The sequence below is a fragment of the Megalobrama amblycephala genome, linkage group LG16, assembly GCF_018812025.1.
Source record: "Megalobrama amblycephala isolate DHTTF-2021 linkage group LG16, ASM1881202v1, whole genome shotgun sequence".
Taxonomy (NCBI): Eukaryota; Metazoa; Chordata; class Actinopteri; order Cypriniformes; family Xenocyprididae; genus Megalobrama; species Megalobrama amblycephala.
The window spans coordinates 16,690,385-16,707,370 of NC_063059.1; the positions used below are offsets into that span (position 1 = coordinate 16,690,385).

Sequence of the window (16,986 nt, forward strand, 5' to 3'; positions counted from 1 at the left end):
TTGACAGATAACAAGTTAACAGCTTTGGATAATAACAGGCACTTTCCAAAAACAAATCCTGAACAAAACTACAACAGTTATGCTTTCTTCCTAAGTTGAATAGGGAAGGTGGTCTTTCTTACACAAACGCATTGCTTTGCTTCAGAAGGACTTCCTGGAGCCATGTGGAGTATGTTTATAATGGATGGATGCACTTTCTTGAGCTTCATACTTTCATACTTCCCATTTACTGCCATTATAAAGCTTGGACGCATCAGGATATTTATTAATATAACTCCGATTGAGTTCATCAGAAAGAAGAAAGTCATATACACCTGATGGTGAGTAAATCTTGGGGTAACTTTCATTTTAAAGTGAACTCATCCTTTACGATATAACCGACTGTGTTACCATAAATACTAGCCAAGATGGGCATTTTGACAATTTTGTGTCTCTGTCCGTTCAAGCACAAGAAGAAACAAAAAAGGGAATAAACTCGTTGTTCGCACGCTATCTGAAACATGCCTCTCGGTGTGCGGCTGTGTACACAGATAACAGCGAGTGAGTACCAAGTTCTCTTTCACGTCTTCTTGTGCTGGAATGGTTTAAAGTAGTGTATACGTGTAAACTGCCAAGACAAAAAAAAGTGTAATCTGCAAATCCACAAAAAAAAAAAAAAACAGCTGAAACCCTCTTCTGTTTTTTCCTAGGAGAGAGAAAGGGGTGCTTATCCCACAGGGGTGGAATAGATAACCTGCAGTGCTGGCATTTTAGACTTTTAGTTTGCCCACCTCCTCTTTGCCCTTTAGGAGTTGTCAGGATGATGTTTAGCGAAAAGACTTGCCTTCCTTTGACTCAACAGTCTCAGGCAGTGAAGTCACACTCACAGGTAAAGGAGGTGCTGGGCTCAGATACCCCCTAACATCACCCTCTTGGGGTTTCTGCCAGTGTTTAATTCATAAATTCTGAGGTCCCGCAACAAGGGGGAGTGGTGGATCTGGCAAGTTAGTGGGGTAAGAAAAGGTAATGGAACATATGCATATTATCAGTCGATTTCCATCCAACTTTTTTAATGCGCATTTTGAAAATGCACATAAGAAAATCCTGAATGAAACAGACATGTGAATATACTCTCAGAATTAACAGAAATGTAATGTGCTAGACGCAGATTATCTTGAGTGTTGTGTTAGATAAAATGTGCGTTAGGGCGATGGTTTATTCGCATACTGATGACGTGTCGTGACAATTGGTGCATGTAAAACATCATGGCATTATGCATTAAGCCCAACAAAAGGTCTGATCAACATATAGCCCAACATATTTGCACAGAGTTCGGAAGTTTAATCTCTAGTCATTGTCATTTTGTGTGCATTTAAGCCCCCATATTTCATCAGTTCTCCTCAGAGCATTTAAAAAAATCGATTTTCAACACCACAATTTTCAACACCTCTCTGAAGCAATGTTCCTTCAACATGTAACGTGTAATACCTAATAATCATGTTAACAACATGTCCAGCTAGAACTTGAAAAGTCTGGTAATTTTAAGATTTAAAAAGGACTCAAATGTGAAAATATTCATAGCGACTTGCACGCATATGTTTCAGAAAACCACTTCCCACATAAAAAAAGTGCATCGAAGTTTATATATTCTTTATATGTTGCTTGTCATGTGTTGGAAATGCGGATAGTGATCAAATACAATAAATCGTAACCAAAACATGGCATAGATCACTTTGCAGCTGCATTATGCACTTCTTAATTGTTTTTATACATTTAACATAGCAAGTTATTAACAACATTATCATTATTATAGATAATTATCCTGAACATACGTACACAGGTATCAGTATATAAATATCTTTCAGTGGTGTATGAGATGGGGGATCCCCCAAATGAGGTGTCAGATCAGAATCTGAGGTGCCGGATCTGGATCTGTCTTGTTCCGGCACAAATTAAGCCTTTTTCATTCTAATATGCTATCCAAAAGGCATGGAATTTGTGCATTTAGTTATTTTTAAAAATCGCAATGGAACACCAATCAGCCAAGTCAAGGAATTGCCGATAATTTCCTCTAAGGATTTACAAAGACGTTTTGCTTTTTTTCCCCTGAATAAGAATATTATGATTGCCTGCTGCAATTACTTACAGTGGAGTCCTTGTACTCTGGTCTGTCAGAGTGCCTTCTCCTCCTGTCTCTGCAGTCTCTTATTTCTCAGCCAGCTCCATGATGGGATGAAGAGGATGCTGCATCTGATGGAGAGACACAGAAAAAAAAACTTCAGGTCAGAATATGTGAGATGAAGAGAGTCAGAACTGAAGGACACTGAGTATCCCCATATCAGCTGAGACAGCAACTCATGGAGCTAATATTTCAGCAGCACCTATGGTTATTCTAGCTAACCTATGGCATTAATATGCAAACTTTGTGCTACAATACAAAGTAAATTAATATAAATTTGTAATTATTGGAATTAATATTAGGAATTGAACCTTTTCACGTTTTAGTTTTTGAGAGAAGCTTCTTAAGATTTTACCAGTTTTCATAATGTAAAACAGTTGAAAACTACATAGCCACCATCTATTTGCAGTGTTTAGCGATTTCAAAGATGAAAATAACTAAAACAAAAAAGATGACGAGTATCGTTCTTTATGGGCTGTCTGTAAAAATTTGCATTTGTGGAGATATCTGAATCTGTGGTTTGTCTCATTTGCAACTGAATTGCTCCTCATAAAGTATCTAATGAGAGAGCAAATTACAAAGCAATACAATGTACATTGCCATTAAAAAGTTTGGGATCGGTAAGATTTTTAATGTTTTTAAAAGATTGATTGTGATTGAATTTATTTGATTAAATCCGATTAATTTGATTAAAAAAAAAAATCTTACTGACCCCAGACTTTTGAATGGTAGTGTATGATGTCATAAAAGCTTTCTATTTCAAATAAATGCTGTTCTTTTGAACGTTCTATTCATTAAATTATCCTGAAAAAATAATAATAAATAAATAAATAAATAAATACACAACTGTTTTCAACATTGATAATAATAAATGTTTCTTGAGCAGCAAATCAGCATATTAGAGTGATTTGGAAAAGGATTATGTGACACTGAAGACTGGAGTAATGATGCCGGAAATTCAATTTTGCATTACAGGAATAAATTACATTTTAAAATATATTCAAATAGAAAACAGTTATTTTAAATTGTAATAATATTTCAAAATATGACTTTTTTTGTATTTTTAATCAAATAAATGCAGCCTTGGTGAGCACAAGAGACTTCTTTTAAAAACAGTAAAAATCTTACCGATCCCAAACTTTTGAACAGCATAATGAGCAAAATAATTGTGATCATCAATTCAACCATTATGGTGCAGCCCTAGGAGAGCATAACTATTCTTCATTTGTATATGCATTACACAGCCCAGCCACTGTGTCCTTATCACAGAACAAACAGAGAGAGGCACAGTTAGAGGTCCAGACCTTACAGCCCTCCAGCCCGGACAGCGAAATCGCGTTCCGGGGGTGGGGTGTGGGGGATTCGGGTGACGGTTTTCGGATTTTCTGTGGGGAGGATTGGGGATGCCGGCTTTTCTGTGGGTCTCCCTCGGTAGAAATCGTGTTCCGGTTGTTTGAGTTGAGAGAAATGGAAACGTGGGGGCACCCCGATGCGACTGCAAAGGGAACTTTCACTTTCGCGATCAAAGGGGCAGGGGCTCAAGCCCAGCCGGCCACCCCACTGAACCCGGAGGTACTCCTCTTTTCCTCATCTGCCCTGATCTACCTCCTGCTCTCACACTGGAATGTCAGGAATCCACATTCCACATAGAACTACATCCTCCCCCACACAACACTTCTAATACACACACACACACACACACACACACACACACACACACACACACACACACACACACACAGGCTTTACTCAAGACTTTTGTCAACCAGGAAAAAAAAAACAAAAAAAAAAAAAAGACACTTCAGGAAACTAAATTACTAAATTTGATCGGATTTAGAACATAAATGAAAAGGAAGTCATAGGTAAATATCAATAAACGGCTAAAGATTAACCTTTTTCAACACTTGGCCCATTAATACTGACACTATTCTGTATAATTATTTATAAATAAATAAATAAATAAATAAATAAATATATAAAAACTGTGTACTGTGCTAGACTAACTGGAACTAGTCACAACACTGACATACGTATTGTTGCCTTATTGTTGGTTTGATTGCTACTATTGTTCTCCTCATTTGAAAGTCACTTTGGATAAAAGCGCTGATAAATGATTTAATGTAAATATCAACACTGATCACTCAGACCTAAAACTAAGGGCCACATATTTAATTAAATAAGGAAGGGAGAATGGGACAGATTTTACTAACAGCTTGTGTCAGCACAAACCTTCTTTTGAAATTAAAAATCTAATGTCAGAATTTACTAAAGACCCGCAAAGAAAAACTTTTCAGCGCTAATTTTGCAGTTAATCTTATTGCAAATGCATCTGTAGGAGTTTACCTTTCAGACGCAAAATTTATGGGAGAGTATTTAATTGAATCATGCACGGTGTGATTCACTAAGGTTTGCTCTAGTCAATTTACTGGTATTTACGCCATTACTTACCGCCCCCAAAAAAGCTTGTCTTAAACCAGACGCTAATTTGTGCTGCTCTTGGTAGATTGCGTTGTTCATTATGGAAATGATCCGGCTGTGTCTGTGTTCTTTAATTTGTGCATTGTCAGTAGATCACACACACACACAGACCTTTCCACTCCCATCTGCGCTTTTAAGGAATTACGTTCTGATGCTAATTTGCCCTGTTTAGTAAATCTGGTCCTAAATGTCTAAGATGCTGATTAAGCTTTTGAAACTCATAGGCTATGAAGGAAAAACTGATTTAAAATAAGATATCGTCAAGCACTGAATACCAAAATGGAGCACAGTATGTTTTGGAAGAACACATTAATCCATTTGCGAAAAAAGGCACATTTTAATAAGTATGAAGAGGCACAAGCTAAGAAGGAAAGAGGACATACCTCATTTGGATGACTTAATATAGTACAAGTATAGGCTGAATTTGTACCAAAGGTTGCATCATTCAGCTCAAGTGGCATAAAAAAGGGGAACGCACTTTGCTCATAATAATGATCAACATGTTTTCCATTGACATCACTATACTTTACAGGAACTAAAGAGGATATCAAGAGTTGGCCACTTGTGTAATTATAAATGTAAAGCTTCTCAAAAGTGTAAGAACAGAACAACAAACAGTAGTAAATTTGTAATTATGATGTCAGATGTGTTTTGACAAAACAGCTAACGTTGGGGTGGCCAAAAGGATCTGTACCGTATCTACCCCAACCTCATAATAAACAAAGAGAGCGCTGTAGCTGCCACACTCCTCCTTACATTTCCCACGTCAGTAACAGCTCAGGTCAACACAACCAGCTAAAGATCCACACCCTTTTATAAATTTAATGTCTTCCTCCAATGTGTGTTCACCCAAGTGTGTGTGTGTTGGCTTTAATGCTTATTGCAGAAGATAAGGGTCAATTTCAAGATTTTCAGACTTAAATGTACTTTTGTATGGCTTCAGAAGGCTTAGGATATAGTGTACAAATCATATTGACCTCATTTTGAAACACTTTTGGAGCTTGAAAGACCTAATCGTCAAATTACTCTTTGTGTTCCATGGAAGAAAGTCTTTTGAGTTTGGAACAACAGGAGGAACAATGTTTTTTTCAGTGCAGTGACAGCGGAGGCCACTAAAACACAACCTTTTGTGCCTGAACAAGCAAATATGAACAACACAATATATTACAAGATACAATTCTGATTATAATATGAACAAAACAAAACTCAATCGATGCTCTGTATCTGCCTGAACTCAAATCTTCCTCCTGGTCCACACTGACTTAAACTGGATACTCGGCTGTGCGTAATCAAAAGCATCAAGGGAGACTGATCTGCATCAACTGTCATTACATTTCGCATCTTTTACTTCTCATGGCAGTTTTAATCTTGGAGGATGAACCTGCGCTCTGCTGCCACACTGGACAGGGGTGGGAATTACAGTTAGGTTACAATAGATCATACTCAGTGTAATCTGTCAAAATGAGTTTTGAGGGGGAGGGGAGGTTAACATTTTGTTGATTAAAGTGCACATGAATTTTGAAAAAAAAAAAAAAAAAAAAAATGTGCATGGATAAATCATTTATAATAAACAGTGCAACATTCTGTTAAAAAAACAAGATTTGTGAATTTTGATTTCATGGTGACTTTTAATGAAAGTAAACGATGATAAAATGTTTATTTTTGGGTGAACTATTCCTTTAACCTCTAAACATAGAGTCCATTGTGCAGATGCCCTTTCAATGCTGTGCCACGGTGGCAAAATGTCAATAAACACACAAGCACATACTAAAAAAGACGTTAATCAGTTACCTACTGAGGCCTGACTGAACAAAGGTCCCATTTTAGCTGTGGGTGGAGCACACAAGTGTCTCTTTCTCTCTCTTCCTGTACGACTAACTGTATGTGCATGTCTGAATAAAGCTGTGATATGTGTCTACATGAGAAAGTTATGCAAGAGCTGACAGATGGAAGGCATAGACTTTACAAACCAACTAACAATTCACCACACACATACGTGAGAGAGACAGAAAGATACAGTGTAAATGAGAAAGCAGCTGTCACACAGCTTCTGATGTGTTCAGTGCGGTTTCTCACTTAGTTTAATATATTCCAATATATTCCATAGTGATAGATGCCCATTTTTTACATTTGAGCCCCTGAGAAACTAATGTACTTGAAGTGTGCACCAAGTACTAGGAAAATACAAGTACCGAATTGGAACAACATGATATCGACAGATAATCAATACTCATTTTACTAGGATCAGATCAGGGCACAAAAAAACTTGATCGGGACATCCCTAACATCAAGCCATTTAAAAAGTTGTTATAAGTTTATTATTAACTTGATTTAAGTGGATATTTTAATCTTATGTAACCCTGTGTTGAAACAAACCAATAAATAAGTATATAAGCAGTAAATAAGTAATAATACCAATATTGTTTAAAAATTAGGTTTGACCAGAAGAGGGTTTTAAATAGCTAGCAAAGTATACAAGTGTGTGTGAAATATTGGCACACTTTCAAATGTCTTACTCGGTCAAGCTACAAAGATCAGCCTCTTGATCCTTCAAACACACTTACAAAAGCACCTTAACACACATGCTTGTAATCACTTCCCAAATCATTTCAAACTAAATATGAACATGTATAAATTCATGTATATTCATAAATTCAACATATTTGTAAAGACTCATATTTTGTAATCAATTGTATTTGCTCTAACACAGTTTTCCTCCTTCATTTTCTTCCTCTCGTCCATCTATTTCTTTTGGAATGTTTCACTCCCTCCTTTCCTGTTCCTCGATACTGAATTCTTTGGCGTGTCCTGACCCGTATGCAGAGAATTGTAGGATTCCAAGTGCGGGCACGCTTAGTGCTCTGTTCACTGTAGCAGCTCTCACAAGTGCGCAGGTGTGCATACAGGTGTTCGAGTATGCATATGCATGGAAATTAGTTCTGTAGATGAGAATGCAATTCAGCTATTACGTAAGTGCATGAAAGAGAAGAGACAACTGTGCAAATATGAGGCCACATGCGAATTTAAGAAAGTGTGTGACTCAATTAAAACTGCCAATCATACATCTCAGTTCATTTCCACAGGAAATGAGCGCAGCTGTCTTGTACTGACTGTTCTGACACTAACTGATCAAATTATGGTCACAAACACACTGGTGCAGAGACAATGTAAAAAGAAAGAAGAACCATGATTTTTTTTTCTCATTAACCACTTTCTGACATTTGTATCACTCGAGTAGAAAACCTGTTTAGACACTTCTAAAAACGTAAAAATAATGCGCTTTTGTTTAAATACAAAGTTCTGGCATGAAACTCCAGATAGGTCCTTAACTCATTTGGTAGCAATCACATCATTATCTACATAGCACAGCTGATTGGTTGCTGTAGTATCAGCAGCCAATGAGCTTGCTGTTCAATCAATCAAATACTTGGTATTGTTTGCTGTTAGTAATCTGAAGCGTGCTTTCAGAAACCCTCCAACTTGCTCAGCTCCATCTGTATAGAACTGCTACGGGGTTTATTTCATGTATGTTATATGTGCAGCAGCAGCATGTCTTACATGCTCACAGCAATGTCTGTGAATGTATTGGCAGTAGGGCTGGGTAAAAAATATTGATTTCTGGATTTTAATCGATTCTCATTTTTACGAACCGATATCGATTCTTAAATCCCAAGAATCGATTAGTCTAGTCTGTTTTCAGTTAATGAATGAACAGAACATGTAGCGTGCCTCCCATCCAATAAATTGCAATAATCTTTGTGCTTTGTTACTTTTGTTATGAAGCAAAGTCTCCCATTTCAAATGACGTCCATATTATGAGATTCAAGACATAAATACCGTTTTGGTGCTGTTTAATATGGCGTGACAGATCGCTGTAGTGCCTCAGTTAAAGAGAAGCAGCAGCACGGAGCGCATGTGAACATCCTCTCCTCCGCTTAATACCAGTTACAGCGTGAAATAAACATGAATAAACATCTGAAGGTATGTTAAAAGATACAGTACAACTCATCGAAATCCGTATCATGTCTCGTGTAATCGCTCAATCAGTGTTTCAACCTCGGAAAGATGTCAATAAAACAGCTTGTAAACAATGTCATGTAACGTCACATTTATCTTACATCAGAAAAACCATATTCAGTGACTATAAACTCATTAGTCAGCTAGAAAAATAAACTCTAGAGAGCAGCATTCTGATAAATATATGCACCGTTACATATTCATTATAATTTTTAATGTTTTTCAATATTTAATGCATGTTTGAATAAATCAGTTATGACAGCCACAATTTAAATGTTTATATTTCAAAAAAAGAATTGGAGAAGAAATATGATTATGTAATTCTAAACTTTATTTATTATAAAAAACATTGAGTGTAATTTAAATGTTTGTATAAAAATAAGTTGATTTTAACCTTCAATATTAAAGTAATGTAGTACCAATTGACTCCCCATGTGTAGTTTACAGCATTAGTTGAGAGATTTTTTTCCTCTAGGAAATTTGCCATGTATTGTATCTGACATACTACATCCAAAATAATCAATATCAGAACAAATCAGAATCGAATCAAAAGCATGTGAATAGAAATCGAATCGAATCGTGAAAATTGTGTCAATACCCAGCCCTAATTGGCAGCAGTAGCAAGTCTCTGTACTTGCTCTGCAGCAGCAGCATAGCAGATCTATACCGCCAAGACCAAATACATTACATTGCCATATCCATTACCATGCCAATCTCTCAAAGATTGTCATGACAGAAATAAAGTTCATCTACAAATGGCCATTTCATTTCACAATGGCTGTAAAACTGCAATCTAAGAAAAGGTAGCACTGTAGAATTAAAAAACAAAACAAAAAAAACAACAGGTCACTACAATTCATGTTAGGCTACCTGGTAACCACAACCATGTGCTGAATAAATTTATAGAGTCTTAATTACATGCTCTTACTGAAACAGACGAAGAAACGAAACTGATAAAAACACTAGACCAGAGCAGAATATATTTGCAATGGATTGTGAAGAACTCCCCTCCTGAAACATCAGTGACACACACTTCTATCAAGGATTTATGACTACTGAGGATATCTTAATTCAACCCAATAGTAACTAGTGTTGTAATGATCCTGGAATTTCTGTCTTCGATTTGGATAACCTGAAAATATCGATATTCAATGCCATTTTCAATACCACAGGGAAAACTGACACATAGATCTTTTTATTATTAAAGGTGCCATCGAATGGAAAATTGAATTTACCTTGGCATAGATGAATAACAAGAGTTCAGTACATAGAAAGACACACAGTGAGTCTCAAACACCATTGTTTCCTCCTTCTTATATAAATCTCATTTGTTTAAAAGACCTCCGAAGAACAGGCAAATCTCAACATAACACCGCCTGTTACGTAACAGTCGGGATCATTAATATGTACGCCCCCAATATTTGCATATGCCAGCCCATGTTCAAGGCATTAGACAAGGGCAGGCAGTATTAACGTCTAGATCTGTGCACAGCTGAATCATCAGACTAGGTAAGCAAGCAAGGACAATAGCGAAAAATGGCAGATGGAGCAATAATAACTGACATGATCCATGATAACATGATATTTTTAGTGATATTTGTAAATTGTCTTTCTAAATGTTTTGTTAGCATGTTGCTAATGTACTGTTAAATGTGGTTAAAGTTACCATCGTTTCTTACTGTATTCACGGAGACAAGAGCCGTTGTTATTTTCATTTTTAAACACTTGAAGTCTGTAAAATGCATAAATACAACTTCATTCTTTATAAATATCTCCAACAGTGTAGCATTAGCCCATTAGCCACGGAACACAGCTTCAAACTCATTCAGAATCAAATGTAAACATCCAAATAAATACAATACTCACATGATCCAATGCATGCATGCAGTATGCATGATGAACATTTGGTAAAGATCCATTTGAGGGTTATATTAGCTGTGTGAACTTTATAAATGCACTGTGTTATAGTCGAGAGCTCGGGGGGCAGGGAGCGCGAGGATTTAAAGGGGTCACGCACTTAATCGGTGCATATTTAATGATGCTTCAAAATAGGCAGTTAAAAAAAAATAATAAAAAAAAATCTATGGGGGTATTTTGAGCTGAAACTTCACAGACACATTAGACTTATATTACATCTTGTAAAAACTGGTTCTAGGGCACGTTTAATATAATTTTTTGATAATTTGGGTCATTTTGTTGCAATAGCTTGCACAAAGCACAGGAAGGCTTTGTTAGAAACTTTAAACTAAATTTACAAAAAAAAAAGGACAAGTAAACAGTCAGTAATAAAGCAGCATCTGACAGTGGTAATGCTAACAATTAAAAGTTAGAAAAGTTATTCAGTCAAAAGCAAAGAGTGACTCTCTTTCATGACGTTAATCGCATACATTAGCACTTAGCCAAGTGTTGCATGATTTAATGTGTAAATGTGTTTCTGGACTAAATAACAGTGCAAAGCATGTCATTTCCTGTTGCCAGCAGGTGGCACTATGACTAACTGAATATGGCATGTAGATGTCTTTAGGCCAGGAATCTTATCAAACGTGAAGTTTGGGGCAGATCAGACATGGTATGCCTGAGTTACAACAACTTCCTCTTTCATGGCGAAACATCGAAATTTGTCAGGCCGCCACGGACACACCATTCAACGAAAACTCAAGATCTTTACAATTTAACGTTGCAAAGGCCTTTAGATTAAACTGCCCAAATATGATGTTTATCTGATAAAATCTCTAGGAGTTTGTTAAAGTACAACATATCGAAATGGCAAAATGTTTGCAGTTTTTGCAGAGATAATTCAAAATATCTCACTACCTATTGGGTTTTCAGATTTTGCACCCAAGGACTTTTTTTGTAGGTATTGGGCTGTTACATGTGTCTACCAAATTTCATACCTGTACGTGAAACATAGCACGTAGGACGCTTAATTGAAATTTTGTAGGTGGCGTTATCGAGCCATTTTGCCACACCTAATTCTGAAACCCATATCAGATGTACATTTTCACCACTTCTGATGCATGTGCAAAGTTTCATGAGTTTTTGAGCATGTTTAGGCCCTCAAAAATGTGATTCATTTTGGAGAAGAAGAAGAATTGACTGAGCAATTACAATAGGCCCTAAGAAATTGTTAAATTGTACACATTTTCAGTGGTCGAAAACCAAATGTGGGTCACTTTGCATACAGCTGATACTTTTTTTCTTTTAAAGAGTAATGTCTGAAGAACAAATAATGTTGAAACTAGAAATATATCGTTTCCCTCTTAAAAACAATTGCATATTCCTGTCTGAATACCATAAGTATTCTTTTTCCCAAGTTTTCGTGCCTGTAAGTCTAGAAGTTTTAAAGATTCCCATTCTTTTTCCCATTTTTGAACCATCACCATTGCCATATAATGCAACAAAGAATGCTAAAGTCAATAGATTTCTAAAGTCATTTTCACCCCCTCTAGTACAAAATATTGGATTACATAGTAAATATTCATCCATGACATTTAATATTTTGGCTTTCTTCTTAATGTATGCATATCTTTCACCAGAAAAGAAATGATCAAAATGGAAAAATTATGACACAGAATGACCCTATTGCATTTTGACAATTACGTAATCTTTCAGGAAAGTGAACCTTGCCTATGTACTGTTTAAGTCCACATCTTGTGACAAAAGAGAACATGTTTCACAACAAATGCACATCGTATTTTATTTAGTATTTATGAGCTAATGTTCTATGAAATAAAATTAAATACATGTCACGGCAGTAGTTCACTTTCTGTGATGAGTTTTAGATAAGCTAGTTAGACTTTTATGGCTATTGGGCTGAAAGGAGTCGCTTAGTTATCTTCATCTTTATCATCTTGTTTTTATTTCTATTACTGGACATAGACACATAGACTAGGTGTAGTTGGGTCACTTCCAGTATTACATTACAGTTAATCAGCTTTGAATTACTAACTATTGGCAAGATTTTAGAAAGGCTGCATTATCTTCAATGACTACAAAACCTACCATTATCCAAAAGCCTGCACAGCCTAGGTAACTTGATTCAAAGGCAGAGCAAGTTATTACATTTTGATGAAGGATTATGAAGACAAACCTTTTTCTTTACAATAACATGCACAATATGATCTCAACCATGTACTAAGTAAAAAGAGTCAATTTTGTTGACATAAAAAACAATATTGTTATTATTTCTAAAACATTACAACATTAAAGATTCTTAATTCTCAATTCTAACTGGCTCTCCGATACATAATCTGCTCTTTAAACCATACAGTCAGCCCTGGGGGTGTGTATGTGTCTGTTTGTCCCCATTTCTAAGGAAAAATGTTTTCCTGCGCCTCTAAAACAAACACACACACTGTGCTCTCACATGACTGAGAGAATCAGCCCATTCATGGACCCTGTCACCACAGTGACCTCTCTTCTGACTATGTGCGAGTGTGTGTGGGCATCCCAAAGTGTTTGTGTCCCCTGACTGATGACATCACAGTCTGCCACCGAAGTCTCTCTGAAGCTCCGGTCACATGTATTTGGGTGAGGGCCAAGAAGCTCAACTCACAAAAAACACTAATATACTATATCTGACTTAAGATGACATTTCATGTGTTCAGGAGAACAAAATCGTCACTTCCTGGGAAAATATCTGTAATAAAAATGGAAGTTGCTGTAATCAGGGAAGCTACTGAGGCTCTTTTTCCTATACATCAGAAATGACTTGAGCCTCAGAGCGCACAGACGAAAAGCAATAAACGCTGTCATGTTATCTTGCGTCCAGATGCTAGTGTTCCGGAACGCAATCGTGTGAGAAGCTTTTTATACCAATAAGCTAATGATACCAAATCATTTTGATGATGGAATTTGGCTCAGGGGTTTCCAAATGACCAAACCAACATTTGAGATGCTGTGTGATGGGATTGTTCCGCTGGTTAGTCTGGTTATCAATTACATCATCTGTTGAGGCAAAGTCACCTGAGGTTTTTGTTGCGCATGGAGGGATTTATTCGGTAAATATGTTTCCATTGTAGTTTATGCGCATGTCTGCTTATCAGATAAAAAAAAATTATCTGCCTCATTCGAGCACAAGCTATGATGAACATTTTTAAAATTTACCTGTTTCATCCAGTGTTTTTATCCCAAAATGTGCATAAACATAGGTGGATGGAAACATAGCTAATGACTTATGGCTCATGTGAAAACATCAAACAAAACATTCAGTTGCATGTTTACAATCATTTTATCGTAATTTTATTGATTTTGATTTTATTGCTTATGGGTAGTATAAATGAACTATTACATTCGCCATTTTGTTACTGTCACGTGACCAACCAGCGTCAGTTGTGTCGCTTCACTGGCATTCATAAATTCTCTCCCGTAGCCTCATGGGATAGTAAAGTGTCCACTGAATGCACACTTCAGAATCTTGGCAGTAGTAGTAGGTCATCCGTGTACTTTTTACCTACTGTTTTCACATACTACTCTTTTGGCGTAGGCCTACTGTTTTTCGCATACTACATAGTAGGGAAGTATTCGATTCGATTTACGCACTGTATGCATACGCTAGTGCGCACGTGAAAAGTTTTACTTAGCTATTTACCCTATACTTATTATTTCAATTAGATGCCATTTAAGTAAAAATTACTAAAATTAAAGAATGTCAGGAAATTTGGCTTTTGATAATTATTTTGGTTAAAAGACCAAATCTGTGACTAAAAACTGTAAAAAAAAATCTGTCCGTGTTCCAGGTGAAGCCGGAAGCTAGAATATTTGGGTTTAAATTTTGACCCACTTCTGACCTTATATTGCATTCCAGACAATACCGAAATCAGAATTTTCTCTTCTCTAATGGGAAATAACTAGTGGAATGTTGATTTAATGACCACAACCTTGGGGATGACGTCAAACTGAAGACGGTGTTTACTGATCTGCCTTGTTTTTCCAAGTTGAACGTCTAACCTGGAGACAGAGAGCCTCTCCAGTGCTTACTTTCAAGAGGGAGCTTTGAGAATTCCAAGTTCTAAATTGTCTGGAAAGCACAACTAGATGGAGAAAGTGCGTTTCAGTTTTATGTACAAATATACATCAGGGTTGTGGAATGGCCTGTGGGCGTGTCCTGAGGCTGAGTGTGTTCAGCCTTCATTACTCATGTCTGTATGGGGTTTGACTCACAGTTTAGTCCAGTATTATGCCATCGCATCCGTCTACGACACAACAGCCAAAGTCGTGCCTCCCTGGTCCGATAAACCCCCGTTAAATGCGCTGTCAGGTAAACTTGTGATCGAGTGTCATCCTACATATTTTAACGAGTGGCCGTAATGGATCTATTACGATTGTTTGATGATAAAATTGTGATTCCTAACATTAACACTTCAAGAGCCATGTTTAATAAAGCAAGTGAAAGCATTCAATAATAAACAAATAGATGTCAACTGTTCCATATCTACAACTGAATGGCGCTGAATGTCAAGCACCTCAGTTTGATACACCAAATGCGAAGAATGAATTTGAAGTCTGAAACTTTTAGACAGAAACGTAATTCTATCTTTTTTATGTCAAAAGAAGTAAATGATAAATTAACCGTTTGGAGCACTAAAGCACTTCACGAATGTGTCATGTGTGCAGTCTAAGCGTAGTATCCAATTTATTCAACGGCATATGATTAATAAAAAATAACATTGAGGCGGACAGCGCCTGGGATTAGAGAAGCCGTCGGCCAAGATCAATGCAATGTAACAAAAATCTACACCACTCAAAGTAAAACACACATCACCGAAAACGAAACATTTCACAGAACAAAACGCTCACCTTTAGAACAGATTATTCCACTGGAATGGAATGTCCGACGCCACTTATGTAGGATTCACGGAAACTGAATGTTCAAAGTTAACTGTAGCCTATGTGTCTCGGGTTGAACTCCAAAAAACTGGGAAGGTTTCAATCACAGTAAGAAAGCAAAAGCATAGCGTTCTTCTCCTTCAAATGTCCGATGCAGTCTTTCATTCGACAGGTGAACAGCTCTAGTCCGCTTCCTGCTTCTTTCAGCAGCCTGAGTGAAACAAGCGATCGCTCGATTTTTTTTTCCCTGTTTGCAGTTTCGCACTCCCTCCCTTTCCACACGTAACCGCTATTTTGTCAACAGTTCACAGGCACCCGAACTTCTGAGCCGTGATTTCACCCGGAAATAGACATAATGTAATACGATAACAACAACTTACGCAGTCGCTAATGTTTTTAATGGCGTGTAAATATCTCCACGCAGACTAGGCCCGGCGAACTGCATGCATGACTCTCTCTCTCTCACTCACTCACTCACTCAACTGACGCATTCCACTGGGATGAGGAGGGTTTACTGGACGTAAACGCTATACACACATGTACTAGCTTGGTCTAATTGGTCCACCGTTTCTCTTAACAACACTCGCGTTTTGTTAAGGCGGCGATTTTAAGGGTTTTGTTGTTTGTTTTTTTCTAGTGTTATTTAATAGGTTATATTTAACTCATAACTTATAGCCAATAGACTTGTAAAAAAACAAACAAACAGAAAAAGAAAAAAAAAGATGGGGAATGATCCGGGGATTTATGAGAGAAATTACACTATTATGAGGGAAAACTACACTGAAGTTCCACTCAGTTGTTTTAATCCATGCATGTTCTCCTTCCTTATTTAGTTCCTTATAAAGGACCTGTTACGCTTGAGGTCCAGTAGTTCAGTGGTATTTGCAGACATCTAGTGGTGATGGCGGATATTACAAGTTAGCATCTGTGTCATTTTGGGCTAATAAAATGTCATTTGTTTACCCTTACGTTGTTCTAAACCTGCATGACTTTCTTTCTTCTGTGGAATATAGAAGTGGCATAAAATGGCAGCTTCAGTCAACATTCACTCAGCTCTTGACACATAATGGACCGTTTGACAAAATGAATAAGTGTTGTAGTTCTGAAAGTTTTTTGTGAAAAATGTGGTCTTTGGATTCATGTACAATTATCAGAATGAAACAACTGCATTAAGTACACTGTAAAAAAGAATTGTTCATTTAACTTAGTAAGTAAGTTACCTGGTTGCCTTAAAATTTTGAGTTTATTCAAATTAAAAATTTGAGTTAATACAATGAAGGCAATTGGTTTAATCAACAGAAACTCATATATTATGTTATCTGAACCACATTAATTATCTAAGTTAAAAACAAATGTTGTGATAACAAATCATGAAAATAATTTTTTTTTACTATGTAGTTTCCAGTATTCAAAAATAACCTTTTCATTGTGAAACAATTTACAGAGTTCAGCATTTCCCCTGTTTCTGCCATCATCTTGAAGTGTCCCTGTCATTAGATGTCTTG

At 36.7% G+C, this 16,986-nt stretch overlaps 1 protein-coding gene across 3 annotated transcripts in view; it reads right to left on the reverse strand.

Annotated features, from left to right (window-relative positions):
- pik3cb (phosphatidylinositol-4,5-bisphosphate 3-kinase, catalytic subunit beta) overlaps positions 1-15,990 on the reverse strand; it is a 69,499-nt gene extending 53,509 nt beyond the window's left edge. For 2 of the 3 annotated variants that reach the window (XM_048160932.1, XM_048160933.1), the window contains exons 1-2: positions 15,452-15,989; positions 2,126-2,229 (exon numbers count right to left, since the gene is read on the reverse strand). The gene's annotated coding sequence lies outside the window, so the exon portion shown is untranslated. Of the gene's footprint in view, positions 1-2,125; positions 2,230-15,451 lie in introns of all 3 variants that reach the window. The other variant, XM_048160934.1, reaches the window with a different exon arrangement.
- Positions 15,991-16,986: the final 996 nt, after the last annotated feature.